The following is a 19,014-nucleotide window of genomic DNA, read 5'->3' as shown; positions in this document are numbered from 1 at the left end:
TGGGATTACAGCTTCATCCCACCCCTGATGCAAGCTTATCCACTGACTTCAATGGGCACTCAAGGGCTGGGAACTGGATTAGTAACCTGGAGTCACAGGGTGTCACCAGGTGAACAGGACAGCAACATAGTCCTTCCAAGGGGAACAGGATGACAAAGAGGGTCTCTCCAAGCAAAGAGCACTTGCTGTTAGCCTGTACATCGCAGAAACCATTGGCTTCGGTAGGAATGACCTGGTCAGTAAATGCCAAGAGCTCCTGTAAATCCAACCAGAGGCTCTGTCAGCAGGGAGGAAAGGGATGGCTGCCAGCCAAGGGTTAGAGCCGAGAATAATGAGATGAAATTAAGAAACGGAAAATGTAAGGTGAGTAACAGGAAGCATTTCCCAGAATGAGATCTATCAGATACTGGAGTAATCCCTCCAGGGAAATGGTGGCAGCTCTAACCCTTTCAAAACTTAAACTAAATAAAGCACAAGAAAATGTAGACGACTGTATTTGCTGTGCCTGCTCAGTGTGATGAAGAAACAGAGCCTAGAGGAGGATATTCCTCCTCACTGCCTTCTGCAACAGCAAAGGAAACCTGCAGTTCAGATTTGCACTAAACTGCTGGAAGTCAAGAAGGATGAGAAGCTGGAGAGCTGATGGCAGCATTGGAGTGCAACTCCATCTCCCAAGGGCAAGGGCAGCCCTGTGGAACACAGCAACCAGCGGCATGGTGTGCCCTGTCCCTACAGAAGCCAGGCACGCAGCATTGCCTCTTTCTCCACTGCAGCCCCAGGCATGTGGAATGGTCCCTGTGGAGATGAGGAGCCAAGGATCAGGTGCCAAACTCTGCAGGGACCTCATGCTGCAGGAGCAGCAAGGGGACAAAGAGCTACCAACACTGCCAAGCTGTTGACCTGAAGAATAGGGACCCACCAGGTTGGATAAAGAATGGGCACTGGAAAACCAATAAACACAGGAGAGATCCAGACTGGCATGATGGCATGGAAGGTGATGGGGATAGGGAAAGCAGTTGTGATTTTAAAGTAGATGAGGGTGTTGCTGAGGGAGCAGGGGGGATGATGGTGTGAGTGAGACCAGGACAAGGAGGATGTCCCAGCTGTGGTGATCTACAGCCTGGCAAGGCAGGCACCAGGCATGGGCCCAAAGGAGTTGGAAACTGTGCCTGGACTCTGTCCAGATCATAGAATCATAGAATCGCCAGGTTGGAAAAGACCCACCGGATCATCGAGTCCAACCATCTTCCATCCTGGGAAAAGAGGGGGTCCATCCCTTGCACTGCTCTGGGGTTCTGTGCCCAGGAGGGGCAGAGCCGAGGGACAGGCCATGGCTGGTGCTGCCTCTTAATGATTTCCACTTCTTTTCCAGTTCTTTTTGCAGAGGGAGAGTGAAAATCCATCAAGATGAGCATTGCTAAACTTTCCAGCTCTTCGGGGGCTTAACACATGCTGTCTCACCTGCCGAACATGCAGCCTGAACCTGTGTTTCCAGCTATCATGAAGAATTTACTTTGGCATTGGTTTTTTTTGTTGAAAATAAAACTGAACTGAGGGCAGGATGTTGTCTTTAACTAGTCTGAGATGACTAATTATTAAACTCATTTTCTAAAGGTTACCATATACAGAAAAGCAATTATAGAGAGATTAAAACAAGTTCAGAAACTTGATTCATTCTGAAACTATGGTAAACCCAAATCTTGTACTATTTCTGATTTTTAATGACCTCAGGAACATTTTATTTAACTGAGATGTCAAATGCAATTCTGAAATGAGAGATTAAATATATTTCATTCTTTCTTTTTTTTTTTTTAACATAGTACAGTGCACAAATTTCCAGTGCTAATTCTGTTAGTGGATTTCAGCAGACTGGCAGGAGAGCTGTGACTGGAGAGAGGACCCTATTTTAACCCCTGTGAGACCACACTTCTTTGTCACCCAGCTGGGCCCTGCTCCTGCCTGCAGCACTGGAGCAGCCCTGGGTGTGGGTGGGTGACACTGGGGCAAACATTCCTCCAGCCCCGTCCATCAGATTGTTCTCAGCAACAAGCTTTGGTTTGGGGTTTGAGGAAGCAAGGTGGGTCTACACGTTGTTTCTCCCTTCTTGTTCTTGCCCCAACAAAGCAATCCTGACTCCTCCCTGAGAAGCTTTTGCTCATGTGAATTCTCTGTGAAAAGCAATCCAGTGTTACGGCTCCGGGGACAGGACAAGAGGGAATGGCCTCAAGCTCAGCCAGGGGAGGTTCAGGCTGAACATTAGGAAAAAAAAAAATTCACAGAAAGGGTCATTGGGCACTGTCAGAGGCTGCCCAGGGAGGGGGTTGAGTCACCTTCCCTGGAGGGGTTTAAGGGACAGGCAGATGAGGTGCTGAGGGACATGGTTTAGTGATTGATGGGAATGGTTGGACTTGATGACCCAGTGGGTCTCTTGCAACCTGGTAATTCTATGATTCTATGATTCCTTTGGGCTGCTGAGCTGACCCCAGGCTCTGGTGCTCCCAGGCTGGAAGGATCACTGGGAGCATAGCGGTCCTCAAATCCCACATGGTGCCATGGGGCATCCTTCCCTGGCAGGTCTCCAGAGGAGAAGAAGAGGCAATTGCTGTGAGGGTTCTCCTGTGATAAAGCAGCTCTGTGCTCCATCCCTGTGACAGAGGGATGATTGGGAGCTCCTTGCTCACAGCAGTCTCAACACAGCAGGTTCTGCAGGAGTTCATTGAGTAAGATTGGACAACGGGACAAGAATACTCCACATGCTCCTTGGGCTGATGTGCTACTGCCAGATACAAACAGCCCTTTCTGCACCAACAGAAGAGCAGGGCCAGTCTCAATTGTTGTGAGAAGCCCTGCATAGTGCCCAGCAAAGCCTCCTCGAGACATGCAGCCATCCCAGCTCCAGAAAGCAATGGGAGGATGCTGCATCCAGCCATTGGGATGCCAGGACAGGGGTGCCAGGACTGCAAGCTGCCCAGAGCAAAGGGCTACAGCTTTCCTCCCTCTGCAAGCCTCCTCTCGCTGCGCTGGAGCGGAGCTGTGGGGAGCAAAGTCCTGCAGGAAGAAACAGTCATTCTGCCTGACATCTCCCAGCTGAAGCGTCCTGGGTTAAACAAACCATCTGCTCCCCTGAGGCCTCCGACAGGCAAAGCTGCAGGCAGCAGCAGCCCCCAGGCTGGCACAGTGGGGGTTCCTATTCCAACCAAACCCAGACTTCTTCAAAACTCAAGGTTTCAGCCAGCTTGGAGCCCGCCACATTGCTGGAAATGGCCATGAGTGCTCCAGAGACACATCACGAGGAGGTCTCCTTCCTGGGGACCCCAAGGAGACAGCTCTCCTCCCTGGCTTTTATTCCGATTTCAGCAGACCGCAGCTCCGTCGGGGCAAGCCTGACCGAGGCACTGGGCTATATGGAATCCCTGGTCTCCTTAGCCAGTGGCTGCTCTGGAGCATGGGGCAAGCAAAAATGTATGTTTTTAAGCAAGAAGGAGCATCCCTTGATCTGATAAAAGGAGAATATGGGATAACAAGTACACTTGTGCCATTCTTACTCTTTTGCAGTCTGCCTGTGACCACTGGGACAGACTCTGAAGGGGTCATTCCCGGGACCTTAACTTGTTTCAGGTCACGTTGTGGTAAATCTCAGCTCTTCCAGGTGGTGAATGGAAGCGCTAAGAGGCAGAAAGAAAATATTTTGGAAGGATTCTGAGAAAAATATCACCTTGCTTTTGTTCCTTGTCTTGATTCCTGCTCCAGGAAAAAAAAATGACTTAGGGATGAGTATTTGGGTTTGGGCTTCCAACAGGACATGAAGTTGTACTCCAAACCTCGCTGTTTCCCCCAGACTGGCAAAAGGCAAGAAACTGTTACACACAGGGGCAACACTCTGGTCACATTCTCCGTCTCCCAAAGATAAAAGGAGCCAAGCAGCAAACATGGTTTTAGAAAACATCATCTGTAAATGAAGAGTTCTCAAAGTCTAGCCGCATTATCAAGGAGCTCACACAGCAAAACACTCCCTGCTCTCTTCCCTTCCAGTGCTGCTTCCCACCTCAGTGCCACCTTCATCTCCTCATTGCAAAGAGGGCCTGGGACTGGCAAATACGTCACGCTAAAAGGTGCCCATTTCAGAAAAGATTTTAAAAGGCTGTATGTTTCATTTTGACATTCACTACGCAAAGGTTCTGCTGTTACTGAGTCAAAATGATCTCGTGTAGAGAAAGGTGTCTCAATTTGGTGCTGCTTCTGCCAACATCGAGGCAAAAACTTCTACAGAACAACATGAAACACTCCATCTTTAGGTAAATGAGGCATTGCAATAGTGTTCCATTTCTTCTCAGAAATTGATTTTATTTTTCAGGGCCATTCAGCTCAGCCGTAGAAACAGGCAGGTGGTTCTTCGTCCATCTCCAGCCTGAAGTTCTGCTTCTGCACCAGCCTAGTGTCTGGGTGGTTGTGACGTGGGGAAGCTGTGGGACCCACTCTGACACTGCCATGTCCCAGTGGTCCCCCAAAAGCGGCACAGACACAGCTGGATCTAGGGAGATGTGACCCTCAAGCTGCACAGGACTGGAGGACACAACCCTGAACAGGCAGCGGGTCCTGGGCAGGAAATGAGACCATGCTCAAGCCATCATGGCACAGCAGGATTTTGCAAGAATCATAGAATCACCGGGTTGGAAGAGACCCACTGGATCATCGAGTCCAACCATTCCTATCAAACACTAAACCATGTCCCTCAGCGCCTCGTCCGCCCGTCCCTTAAACACCTCCAGGGAAGGTGACTCAACCACCTCCCTGGGCAGCCTCTGCCACTGCCCAATGACCCTTTCCATGGAAAATTTTTTCCTAACGTTCAGCCTGAACCTCCCCTGGTGGAGCTCGAGGCCATTCCCTCTCGTCCTGTCCCCTGTCCCTTGGGAGAAGAGCCCAGCTCCCTCCTCTCCACAACCTCCTTTCAGGTAGTTGGAGAGAGCAATGAGGTCTCCCCTCAGCCTCCTCTTCTCCAGGCTAAACACCCCCAGCTCTCTCAGCCTCTCCTCATAAGGCCTGTTAGAAGTTTTAGGATTATGCAGAGCCCATCGCTGGAAGGTTTTACCCACCCCGCTGGGCTGCCAGCCGTGAGCAGCCGCCTCCCCTGACCTGGCCAGCATCCCCTGTGCGACAAGACCTCATCCTGCAAGAAACATTGTCCTCCCAACAGGCGGTTATTAATTAGAGCTTTGATCTCTTTATTCAAGGTGCACACTGGCCTCTAGTGGTGCACAGACAAATCCTTCATGATATCAACTCTGGAGCAGTTACAGGAATGGGTGACAGCACAAATTATATAGGTTATACCATATATAGAATCATATCATGGTTTGGATTGGAAAAGACCTTAAAGCCCATTCAGTTCCAACCACCTGCCATGGGCACGGACACCTCCCACTGGATCAGGTTGCTCCTAGCCCCATCCAACCACGTCTTGAACCCCTCCAGGGATGGGGCAGCCACAGCTTCCCCGGGCAGCCTGGGCCAGGGCCTCTCCACCCTCGTCGTGAAGAATTTCTTCCCAATGTCTAATCTAGATCTTCCCCTCATCAATTTAAAGCCATTCCCCTCTCATCCTATCACTTCATGCCCCTGTAAAGTACTTCCACAGCTTTCTTGGAGCCCCTTTCAGGTACTAGAAGGCCACTTCAGGGTCTCCTCAGAGCCTTCTCCAGGCTGAACAACCCCAACTCTCTCAGCCTGTCCTTTTAGGGGAGGTGCTCCAGCTCTCTGATCATCTTCTAGGGGATAAATGTCTGTTTGTTCATGTATTTATATGTACACATGTACAATCTAAGCATCCTAGAATGCTTTGGGTTAGAAGGGACCCTTACAGGTCATCCAGTCCACCCCCCCTGTAGGAGAAGGGACATCTTTAACCAGATCAGGTTGCTCAAAGCCCCATCCAACCTGACCTTGAATGTTTCCAGGGATGGGGCCCCCACCACTCCCCTGGGCAACCTGTGCCAGTATTTCACCACCCTCATTGTAAAAAAACATCATACTTAGCCCCAGTGCAGCATTGTGCGTGATTTATCTCTCATTATTTGAATTGCACGAGTTTCCTTTCTGGCAGAAACCAAATAGCTCTCTGATTTGAGCAGTGTCATTAAACACAAGCCCAGCTCTGGAGCCTGGTGATGCTTTGGGGAAGCCACAGCCCTCACCCACATGCTGAACGATTGCTCCTGCTGGGTACAAACAGGCCAAATCCTGGGTGAAATCTGGAAAGATGATGCTCAGAATTCTAAATAATTTTGACTTAAGATTTCAAGCTGAAAAAAACAAACAAACAGCTTTTCTATGAAAATCCAGGATGAAGAAAGGAAAGGAAAAAAATCTCCTAACATTTTGGCCATGACGCTAAACTGGCAAAGACCCTCGAACTCCCACTGCTGAGCTGTATTTTACTGTTCCACACCACAGAGAAACAGGATCATGCAAAGATACCCAAGCCCATCCCAAATGGTCTCACAGTGAGTACTAAGGCCAGAACTGACTCTGTATCCGAAAACCTCTTCAATATATGTTTTTCTAGTCATTAAGCCAGATATGTTTACCTCCAGCAGAGATGATGAGGCCTCAGTTGTTTGTAAAGCTGTTCTCCCATGGGAAAACCCACCTGACCCTCAACATCATTCAGGCTGGACATTAGGAAAAAATTTTTCATGGAAAGGGTCATTGGGCACTGGAACAGGCTGCCCAGGGAGGTAGTTGAGATACCTTCCCTGGAGGTGTTTAAGGGACGGGTGGACGAGGTGCTGAGGGACATGGTTTAGTGGTTGATGGGAACAGTTGGACTCGATGATCCAGTGGGTCCTTTCCAACCTGGTGATTCTATGATTCTATAATTCTGTGATCAGCTTTGCATTACAGCAAAGAAGGAGGCTTTGGGCACAACCACTTATTTCCCATGACCATGCACCATGTGAGCTGGAATATGAACTGAAGACCAAATTTCCTCTGAATATTTTCTCTTTTTACCTTTGGCATGAAGACAGTAGCACTCTTCAGGCAACTTCAAAACCTCTACTTTCTCTGCCATATCTGATCCTCCACCCTGAAGCAAGGGCTGTGTTTGCACTTTTCTTCCTGTTACTGTGCACACACCAAGTATGTACAGAATAGAAAGGGAGAATCCCCTCCTTTGCCTTGCTGGTCACACTTCTAATACAGCCCAGGATGCGCTTGGCTTTCTGGGCTGTAAGCACACATTTCATCTGGCCTTTCACAGTGAGCAGGACCCTAAGAGCCACTCAAAACGCTGGAGGTGCCACCAGGAGGTAAAACACCGTGGGATCGCCCATTCCCACTTGGTCCCCACAATCCTGTTCCCAGTTGTCACTGTGCTTGTAAGAACCTCCCACCTCTGAGTCTTTGGGCAAGTTTGCTGGAAATTAGTCATCATATTTAAAAGCTCCGTGGGGGACTGACTGACAGATGGCAGAAAGACAAACAGGCAGCCGGCACGACTGTAGCACATCATTGCCTTAGAAAACCAGGCAAAATCCAGGATGTTTGTCATCTGAAGGGGTTTTTCAGAAGGGGCTCATGGAGCCAGCACTGGGCATGGCGAGATGGGCCACGGCCCTGGATGGTGCTCCAGGCAGCCTGATCCAGTGGGAGGTGTCCCTGTCCACGGCAGGGGGTTTGGAACTAGATGATCTTTAAGGTCGCTTCCAACCCAAACTATTCTATGATTCTATGATGTTCACAGAGAGAGGGTAGAGATTAGAGGACAGGAGGACAAGGGCTAGCCAGCCGGATATATCAGGGAATAAGAAAGACTGTGAAAAACACAAAGAAATGTCACCCTCCCTTGAGAAAAGCCACAGGATCTCCAGAGTAGAGCACGGGCTGGGGCAAGCTTAGACATGGGAAAAAGAGATTTTTCTCTGGCCTCATCATCCTATGGGCTGAGAAGCCAAAGTAGAGTGGCAGAGGGAGAGAGGGTCATGGTGGCGGACACAACCCCAGCATTAATCCCCTCTCTAATGTGAGAAGTAGATTGGAGCTTCATAGTGAGCCACATGCGTTGTCATAAGTAACTCTACTTAGCAGCCGACATAAAACAAACAGGAGACCTTGATCCAGGCCCAGCAAGGACAGATTTTTTTTCCCCATAGTGAAACAAGGCAAAAAAAATATCAGAAAATGTTTTGACTCCCTTTGTAACATTTTGACTTCCCCCAAAGAAATTCCCATGTGTGCCCGGACTTTAATACCTAAAACAGCTTCTGTGCCTTTGTAATTCAGATTCTCCTGTGCAGGTGCCATCTTAAAACAAAAGGGAGAATGTTTTGCTTTGGAGATTTGGAACCAAATTTTTTCTTTTTGCTTTACTTTTTTTTTTTTTTGTCAACTACCAAGCGAAACATTTTGTTTAAAAAATGCCTAAACAAAATATTTTGACATTTTCAAAATGTTCTTCTGTTCCCTTTAGCCAAAACATGTTGCTATATTCAAAGCAAATTCACAGATCCCTTCAGCCCTTCCAAAACGCCCTGGGTTTGCTGAGTTTCATGCTAATTGAGAGACGCTCACACAGCCCTGCAGGTTGAGCGAGGGGTTGGGAAGATGGGGGGAAACGAGGCTGGGTTTGAGGAGTCAGAGGAGGAAATCGAGGGGGAAAGCAGCTTGTGGGGTGCCATGAGGACAGTTAGGAGGAGGTGGGAAGAAGCTGAGAGAGGGTGAGGGGCTCATGGCAGGGATGGAGAGGAGCCAGGAAGGAAAGCAGCTTATGGGGTGCCAAGAGGATGGTGAGAAGGAGGTGGGCAGAAGCTGGGAGAGGGTGAGAGGCTTATGGCAGGGATGGAGACGAGCCAGGAAGCCGAACAGCTTCATGGTCGTAGGTGGTGGGAGAGCAGAGGGAGCATCATGGATGCTGATGGGCGGAGAAGCCTGGCCAAAAGGGGGCCAGACACAGCTTTTGTGCCCACCACCTGTGGGATGGCCACCAGGTAGAAGAGCAAGACCCATTCTTACTGCCCACTATGCCATGCAGACACTTAGACACGTGCCCGGGGCTGCAAGCCCCATTCTCCTGGTGCATCAAAACTACCTGCAGCAAGCTCTTCTCACAGCTTTCTCCTGTGGAGAAGATGGGAGAAAAACAAAATAACCACATCTGAGAGGTTCTAGTTACACTGCTTACCAGCAGCAGTGCCCTGCTGCCTCACGCTATGCCAGCACAGAAACTGGGAAGGGGACTTGGTCACTAGCACTGCATGAAGCTGCTCCCCACCTCTCCATCCCAGAGTCTGTCCAGGGTGGAAGGGTCCCTCCCCAGCCTGTGGGACGAGCTGGAGGGACTGGACTTCATGCATTCACCAGGAGGCAGAGCCTGGCCATATACGTCCAGGCTGACCATGGCTATGGAGGGTGTAAATGGGGCTGGATGTGTCTGCAGGTGTCCTCTCCACTGCTCAGGGCTAGCAGAGGTCCAGGGGGATGTGAGCTATGAGGCGAGGAGGTGAAGCTGCAGCCTGAATTCAAGAGAGAGGTAGCTGCAGAGCATTTACCCTTTGGATCCCATCCAAACCTGTTTCCATGGCAAAGGAAGAAGCATGGTACAAACTATTGGCACAATCAGTGATGGGCTGATGTCTCTGTATGCCTGTATTTCCTGTTGTTTTACCGGAATTACATGTGGATTCACAGGTGATTCACGCGGTTCATGACCTTCTTAGATACTGCACTACTGGGGACACTGTGGGTGGCTGCTATAATTGGTGACTAATTTCTTGAATTTAGTAGCACAAGCATCACATCATCCCTGCCAAGCCACACGCAGACAACAGCCACAACTTGGCCAAAGGAAACGCTGCATCTTCCACATCTCACCATGAGCATCCCTGGTTTGCAGCACAGCTGCAAAGACACATGATAGGAAGGTGATTCTCCCCTCTACTCTGCTCTCGTGAGACCTCACCTGGAGCCCTGCACTCAGTTCTGGAGTCCTCAGCACAGGAAGGACATGGATGTGTCGGAGTGTGCCCAGAGGAGGCCATGGAGATGATCTGAGGGCTGGAGCACCTACTGTATGAGGATGGGCTGAGAGAGCTGGGCTTGTTTAGCCTTCCTCTGGCACTGATCATGAGCCAAGAGACAACCAGGTGGGTCACCCCCAGAAGATTTAAAGGGATGCAGATTTCCAAAAATGTATGGCAGGGTTCTACTGCTACTCTCCACTACCTCTTTGGCACCACTGGTGCCAAACCAAACTTGGTGAGGAACCTTCTGGGGAAAACACAGCAGCTCTCCCTCTTGACCATGCCATTTTCCTTAGCAGAAGTTCTGGCCCAACAGTTTATCCTCACATCAACAGCACAAAACTGCACAGATGGAGGATTTCAAGGGTAACTTATTTAGATAAGAGATTATCAGGTATACTTTGATGTCTGCTGAGCTTATGGGCTTAATGCAGAATGATGGATCACCCATCCAAATACATATTATTTTCCCTGGAGGCACTGTCCTGGGAAATTTATTTCCCTCTGAAGGACCTTGTAAATCATTTGTAACAAATAATCCACGGTATTGCCAGCCCCATGTGTTCAAAAACCTAGAGTCACATGTCAGGAGGTTGGCCTAAATGTCACAAGATCTTTCCTTTCTAGCAGTCTTAGGAGGTGGACCCTCCTCTGCCTTCTGCACCCTTTCTTGTTCACTCATAGATTTTTCAAGCTTTCCTCTTCTCTCCCCACTCCTGTCTGTGTTATACACACATTTTTGAAGGAAGCTGGTGTTCCCCTGAGATCTTTCAACTCCTATAAATGGACATTTCAAACATTTCTCGTGTTCTCATGGTGCTGGAGAACATAGTTTGCCCAAAAGCATTTGCCATCCAAACCCAGGCATCAAATCACCCCCACCACCAGTGCCCAGCATGGAGCTGCTTGTTGGTTTTGGTATCACCCTTCCCCGATGGGGAACCAAGCATGGATGCTGATATTCTCTGCCACCGGCTTTTTCCAGTCAGCAGTGGATTTGGTGGGCTTTATCCAGGACAGCCTCTGTTACCTCTTTGGCTTATGTCATCTTTTGAGGCTCTGTGGGTGAGGCTCTTTTGGCAATAAATCTCATTTTCCACTCCTGGGAAGGGATGCAGAGACACTCACATCTCAGGTGCGGCTGAAGCCAAGAGAGCAGACAGCTTCCTTGCTCGGGGTCTTTATATCCCTTGCCTGGAGACATTCCTAACTCACTGCTTCGCTCCCATGCCCTGGCACTGCTCCTTCTCACCCCAAGCCTGATGGTCCCTTCTCTTACTGCTTCCCCCAGCTTCATTTCTGGGCAACCCTTCCTAGGGCCCTTTTTCAGCTGTCCTTTCCAGCAGAAGCATCTTCATTCCCAGCTGGGAGACAACCACAAACAAAGCCTGATGGCCAGAAGATTGCAGACTGGACTGACAGCAGCTACAAGCACCTTCCATTGCTGCAGATCCTTTGGCCACGTCCATGGAAAGCCTATTCTTTTGGACCATCAACATCCATCTCTCCTTGAAACAAGTGACAAGGGACAGGATGAGAGGGAATGCCCTCAAGCTCCACCAAGGGAGGTTTAGACTGGACATTAGGAAAATATTTATCATGGAAAGGGTCATTGGGCACTGGAACAGGCTGCGCAGGGAGGTGGTTCAGGGAGTCACCTTCCCTGGAGGGGTTTAAGGGCTGGGTGGACGAGGCGCTGAGGGACATGGTTTAGTGTTTGATGGGAATGGTTGGACTTGATGATCCGGTGGGTCTTTTCCAACCTGGTGATCCTATGATTCTGTGATTCTACGAGGCTGGTGGAAGAGACCCTTGTCAGTGGCTCTCTCCAGAGCAAGATGAGATGAAGCAACGGTTGCAAGAGGAGGTATCACTGGCATTGGCTCACAGCAGGACCAGGGCTCCTCACGACCAGCCTTGGGGCACAAGCCTGCAGAAGCTTTCCACAATACCGGAGATCATGGGTGCTGCGATGGCAAATTTTCACCGGACATTAGTGGGGAATAATTTGTGCTGAACAAAGGCTGCAGCAGTTTGCTGCCCCTATCTGATCATCTCCCCGATAGGTGCTCAGCCCTATCTGATCCAGCAGTTATTGAAAACTCAGCTGAGTGTGACTGGTGTCATTTTTCAGGGTTTTCATGTTGCTCTTTAACCACAGTGAAAATTAAAAAGCCAACTGTGGAACAGGAGAAAGCTCTGTACTTTCACTATGACACTTTCTGGTAATGAGATATTTTTTAATGTTCATTTCTTAAAGGAAACAAACCAAACCCAGTCCCTTATCTCTCTCTCTCGGTGTTTAAGTTATGAGTAACACGGGAAGCTATTAGGCCATGAGACAGCAAATACACCCTGCTCGGGAGCCTGTGGGTGTAGGAGATACAGCGATAAAACCAAGAGAGATCAAATCACTCCCATTTACCTAGAGCTTTCTGCAACTCTTGAAATGATGTAGGGATCTAAAGATGCTTTGTCTTCTTTATGAGAAAAGCAGCTGTGATTTAGCAGTTTAATCACTTCTGTCACAAAGAAATGCAAAACAAAGCTCATCAGCAGGATGTATTTTTTTTTCAGAGCTGTGTTTTGTTTCCCATCAGTAAGGAATAATTTTAACTTTTAACGGCGGGCTGAGATAGACACGTACTAAATAAAGCCATTGCTTATAGAGTGGCCAGGCTGAGTTCAGCTCTCTGAAACTGCTGTCCCATTAAAGGCTTAGTAATGGTGTTCATGACCAAAACCTGCTGACTTTGGGTGCTTGGAGGTCTTCCTAGGCAGCTGGCTGATCTGAGGGTGATTTGTGATTAGCCACATAACAAAGAGCTACCTTAGCACTGAGCCACATTTGGACCAAAGGTTTTTGCCTTATGTTGGCTTCTGAATGACCTGGTTGAACCTACAGGACACGAGCCCTGGCTGCTGTAGCTCTCCTGCATTCACAGCCCGCATCTGGCAGTCTGAATTCAACTCCCACGCTCTGGACTTGCGAACTCCTCGCCGCTCTGCTCACAGGCACTGGGGTGTGATGAGATGAGTTTCTCAAGAAGAAAATGCAACAAAGCAATTATTTCCTTTGTCATTATCATCACAGCCAACTGATTTACTAGCGGGACTGGAAACTTCACAGAGCCCTGCAAAGGAAGCTGTAGGTCTCACCTAACCATGCAGTGCTGTTCCCACCCCAACCACAGCTCCCTTTGCCAAGCTATTTCCCCACTGCCTAGCTCCAGCCCCAGCTCCTCACAAGCTTTGGGATCATTGTTGTAGACCCCTTCCCATGTGCCCTCTTCCTTGCTGCAGCCCAGCTTTCCTGCTCAGTACTCCAGAAAGGGCTATGGATCAAGCCCAGGAACCCACCTCCCAGCCTTGGCTAGCATGGCGGGGAGATGCAAAACTATTACTGACCTCCCTACTGCACGTGTACGAAAGGAGGTTTGCGATATGGTCAAATCGGATTACAGGTGCATAGAAAAAGCAAAACATCCCCATAGCAAAATAGCCATCCCTTCCCAGGCTCCAAAGCCTTGCTACGCCTTCCCAAATGATCTTGGAAACCAAATCCAAGGGCAGCTCTCTACAGCCATGAAGAGCATATGGACACAATTCAGCTCAAGTTCATGTGAAAACAGGTTTCAGCGGAAACAAAACATCCCTTTCTTCTTCCCTCACTCCACTCCTCTTTCAATGTTAATGTTTTATGGCATCTCTACCAGTTGGCTGTACATCGCTAGCTAATTCCACATGTTCCTATGTCCCTTTTAGGCAGGGAAAGAGGTGTGGTTGATTGTGCAGTTAAAAATAAAGTTCAGCTCTTCAGCAGGCCATGGCATCAGCCTCTGCAATGCCATCATCCAGAGATGCTTGGTGCCATAGCCAGCCGCAGCACCAAACAGAGGCTGAAGGAGCCTGGCAACAACTCTTAATGGAGGAAACATGCAAAATCAGGACTTTCTATTTTAGCAAGTACAGACCAGGTGGAGCCAAATGAGAATTTCCTAATTACTCTATTTTGGATTATTTGGCAACATTGCTCTGCTTTGGAAAGTGTGGACTTGTCAGAACTGGAATCTTTCCCTGCAATGTGCTAGGTTTCCCAAAATTTGGGTTGAAAAACGTTTGTCTGGTCTGGGAAGAGCAGCTGGTTATGATCAGAGATTAACCAAAATCACCAGTGCTTAGGGACTCTCATTAAGGAGGCCGAGGTTTGAGATGGCTGCTCAGTAGTTGAGCATTTACCCCTTCTAGTTATTCAAAAAAAGAACAGTGAGTAGAGAGACTGAGAGACCCTCAGCACAGCACAGGCTGGATGGGAGTGAGCCTCCCAGGGATTGTGAGAAGGACCATGCCAGAACCATCTGCTCCCAGGTGGCTCTGGAAGGAGGATGGAGACAGCACAATCAAATTCACCTAAATTCTCCAGAAGAGCAAAATGCCACACATGGCAGCACCTGGAGAATGATGTGATGTTCCCCGAATTTCCACTGCTTTGGCCAAACACAGGTGACCCCAGAGATTTGTGTGGAATCCTAAAATCTCGGCCTGCAGCCATGCAATTCAGTTAAATACTCAGCTGTCAGTAAGGAAAACTTTATATTTCTTACTTTGAGCATAGCAAGAGGAAGTCTGAAAAGGTCTTTGGCCTTTTAAGTCTCTGAAACAAAGAGGCAAACTGGTAGAGCTCTCAAGTTTTAAAACCTTGTAATTTTGCAGCCCATACCCTGACTGCCAAGTCCTGCTGAGTCCTCAGACCTAATACAGGGATCATTTATCATATGCCGTAGGACTCACCAAGGACTCTTGCAGAAGACAGTTTGAGCTTCCCCTGACTGCAGATTAAAAGAACCCTCCCTAATCTGCAAAAGAAACCTCTCGTATTTTTCATTGGATATTTTTTCTATTTTCAGAGAGCAGGGGGAAATTTCAGAATTTCAGAAAGGTCATATTTTCCAGCTATGAAAACTACTCTTTCACCTGTAGATATGTATACAAATTAAGAAAGCATGGTATAAGGTATTACCCACAAAGACCTGTTAGACTAAATTCTAGATAAGCTTAGTCATCCGAATTCTAACTACACTTTACTTGGTTCACAACATTTTTCTGAGTGAATGACAATGACAATGTTCTCCAAAATGCCTTTAAAACATTCAAGCAAAAAGTAAAGCGCTAAACCATTTCTAATGTTAAGCTTCATAGAGTTTTGTTATACCACAAAATTAAACAAGAAAGGGGAAAAGACAGGAAACAAGCCCAAATAAGTTAGTCTCACAATGAGCAAAATTCAACTCAGATCCGTTGGCAGAATTCTATCAATCCTGGTCCCAGAATTGCACTGTGTTTTTGTGACAGGGTGGTAACTTGTTGTCGTTATTTGCTTGTTCGGACTCATCCAATTTTTGAAAAATCACAATTGAAAACTTGAGATGCAAAAGCCACAGCACTGCTATGTCTGACACCGAAGAGCAGTTGTGACACAGGCTTAAATTGGGACTCATGAAGGCAATAGCCTATCCATCATAAATGCACTATAGGAAGGGTCCAAGGGTCCTGCGCACCCACCAACTGTAGCATCCTCTACTCACTTTGAGATGCAGATAAACCATGCTGTGATGGATGAGTGGCTGGGGTGACACCAACGGGAATCTGCTTCTGTTTTGGCAGAGCTGGAAGGTCATTGCAGGGTCATTGCACTGCCAGCCTGTCATCTTCCCATCTGGAAGCCTGTCCTTTCAGAGTCCATTGCCACCGTGTCACCTCACTGCCTCGAAGGAGCTTCACAGCTGGAGCAATGAGGAATGCCTCAATACATGCATCTTGTCTGACATGAAAGCAGAGCCAGCACTTGTCTTCGAGGCTGTCTAGCAGGTTCTAAAAAACATTAACAGAGGAGAATTAAATATCATCTTTGAATAAGAGAGGAAACAGCCCTCCAGCCCACTGCCAGTTGAGTTAGCAGAACTGCCATGAAAATACTCCTCTTGTGACACACCTGCTACTTGACCACTCATAATTGTTAACAAAAAAGGCACACCGGTTCCTTCAAAACTAATTTCCATGTCAGCAGCTTTGTCAACTGTGTGACTTCTCCACAGTGCTGTGGTCATTCATCTCCCTGCAGCGAGGAGCAGAACAGGCTTTTCCCTGGAAGAAGAGGAGACAAGAGCATCACAAGAGCTCAGCAAAAGCAGGAACCCTCACAGGGACTCCCGTGGTCTCAGGGCCCCAGGAGCTACCTTGGAGGGCTAACAGAAGGGCACAGGGAGCAATGGAGCAGTTGTCTAAGCCCAGTCTGGACAGCAAGGTGTTCTCCAAAGTGCTGCTATAGGGACTCCAGTGAGAAGCTCCGTGCCCTTTTTTGACAGAAAGGAGCAGCAGAACAGGCAAGAACCTGAGGAATGAAAGAAGACATGAAGCTTTGGGAACTGGAGGAGTGAGTTACTGAGGACACATCCGAACAGCGTCATCACTGAAGAGGTCCAGAGCAGCAGGAGACAGAGAGGCATGGCATCTCTGCCCATGACACACGTGGATGAACCTCTGAGGTGCTGTCATGGTGGCAGGGCTGTGTCTCACAGCACTGTTGAGAGGGGCAGAAGCTCTCTGGAGACATAGACCAGGGACTCAGGAATGCAATACTGCCTTCAAAACAGCTGGTTGACCGCGGAGGGAGCAGGTGGTTAGCCACCAAACCCTGCTTTGAAAAGTCACTGCCAGTGAAAATATGCTTGATTTTTATCAATAATCCCAACTGAAAACTGAAAGTTTTGCTTTTACAGAGAAGATTTCATTCTTTCAGTTCTCCGCAAACCACCAAATGTTTGCTGGAGAGGTTTCAACACAAGCTTCTTTGTCAGCACTTGTGTCCAGGCTGCTGCAGAAGTGACCAGTTCTGGGCCCCTTCATAGAATCATAGAGAGTTGTCCTAGACCCACACTGGCTTCCCAGTGCAAACCATCCCCTCCCAGAGCACCACAGGGCAGTCGCTTCTGTTGATGACCATTTACAGAGATTGACTGTGCTGTTTTCATGGTGACGCCTGTGTCACAAAATTGGCAATTATCAAAGCCATTTTCACAGAGAACAATGACTTTCAGGGTTTGCCAGATTATTACCCCGAGCAGATTGAAACAATACTTCCAGGGAGGAGCTTACTATTTACCTCTGTCAAAAAATAAGTCTAAGGACAGAAGGAAGGCATCAGGCTGTCACCTGGCTGCCTTAATATATGTCATATATACAACATACTTTGTGTAGCAGCAATAAAGTAGGTTTGGGTTGAAAGCAAAAGTAAAAAGGCAAAAAGGAGATGAATGCTGGAGAGAAGTGACTCCTCCACATCTGTTCCAGTGCCATCTCCACACCGCACCACAGAGGTGCCAGCTGGGAGCAGGCTGCAGCCGCTGTCACTCAGGCTTTGTGCGAGCCCCAGCCCGAGTCTGGACTGTCCCAGCGTGGCTGCTGGTGGTGTCCCCCTTCCTCCCCTGCTTCCCTCCCTAATCTCTAGTCAAAATTCCCTATTCCCAAACACAAGGGAAGTCCCTACAGCAGCTCCAAGCCTGCGTCCCTCCAGTCCTGCACTCCCACTGGGAGCAGTTGCCAGTGCAGAGTTACAGGCTCCTACACGCAGCCCTTCACTCCTGCTTTGAGATACAAACTCGCTTCTGTTCTGACCTTTACCTAACAGGAGGCAATCCTTGTTCTGTGACAAGTTTCAGTGGATTTGTTTTACACAGTCACAAGCCAGGGAATAAAATGTCTCTGCCATCTCTCTGTGTTTCCAGAGAGCCGCAGGAGGGTTCCCTCATTGCTTCTCTCCAGCTGTAAACTCAGCCCTCCTTACCACGTTCACCCTGTGAATGCAAAAGGTGGAGGATTCTCCAAGACGTACAAGGTTTCTGAACTCCAAGGTCAAAATCCTGGCTGATAACCAAACTTCCCTCCTCTTTCCCACCATGTATAAGGCTGAATAACCCTTCTCCCTTTTATTTTCCTATTTTTGCAGGCCACCAAGAAAACTAAAAGCTGCAGACAGACCCACACCTCTCCCCTACCCACACCCAATGGCTGCGTACCTGCTCATTGTCCATTGGGGACACAATAGATTCATATAAAAGAGAAACGTAGGCCAGTCCCCTGTTCACCTATCTGTAGTCCACAGCCACCAACCATCTGGACACCTCCAAATCTTCCTGGTAAAAGAATATCAAAGCCACAATGCCGATGGGAAAATCCTAGCTGGGATAAAGAAAATGAAACCACATTCACACAACTGTGGCAGCTTTGGACTTTATTGATGTCATGTAATGTGGGTGCCATAAATCCCCATACTGAAAACCAGGACACATTGATGCTAACTCGGTTTTATTTTTGCCTTCTCACTTGTCAAAATCCCAACTGTAAGACAGACTTGCATAAAATATTCAAACTCTATACAGAGCCACAAACCGTTGTGAACACAGCACAACCAGCTTCTGCACAACCTTGTATGGAAGAGACCTGCTTGGAACAGGAGCCCTCGCTGCATTAATTCTCTGCTTGCTGCCTACCAACAGTTCTTGCAACTACATAGGTCGTTAAGTTAGCTAGTGAAAGATAAATCAAGAAGAGGTTTAAAAAGAACCAGCTGAAGCCAAGCAAGCTGCATGGTGGAGAGGTTCCGTGTCAGCTCTCCCCTTCTCTTCCCCTTCTTTGATAGGAATGCAAATCTGATGGGTCTCTTCCAACCTCGTTATTCTATGATTCTCATCTTTAGCTGTTGCTTGCTAAACGTCATCGTGGTGGGACGTACCTGTTCCTACCCCCCGCCAGGGACAGCAAGGCTGTGCCTCACAGGGACACCTTGCCAGTCACACCCAGACAGCTGGCAATCCAACTCACTCTTCTTTAAATTGCAGCGTGGCTTAATATCACAGCAGGAGAAAGAAGAGCAGAAACCAGGTAGCTCGTGAGTTTTCTGTGCCTTATATTTGGCTGTATTTCTTTTCTCTTTTAT

The sequence above is a fragment of the Phaenicophaeus curvirostris genome, chromosome 18 (genome assembly GCF_032191515.1).
Source record: "Phaenicophaeus curvirostris isolate KB17595 chromosome 18, BPBGC_Pcur_1.0, whole genome shotgun sequence".
NCBI classification, from domain to species: Eukaryota; Metazoa; Chordata; class Aves; order Cuculiformes; family Cuculidae; genus Phaenicophaeus; species Phaenicophaeus curvirostris.
The sequence above is the reverse complement of the archived record's forward strand: the minus strand, read 5'-3'. Positions refer to the sequence as shown.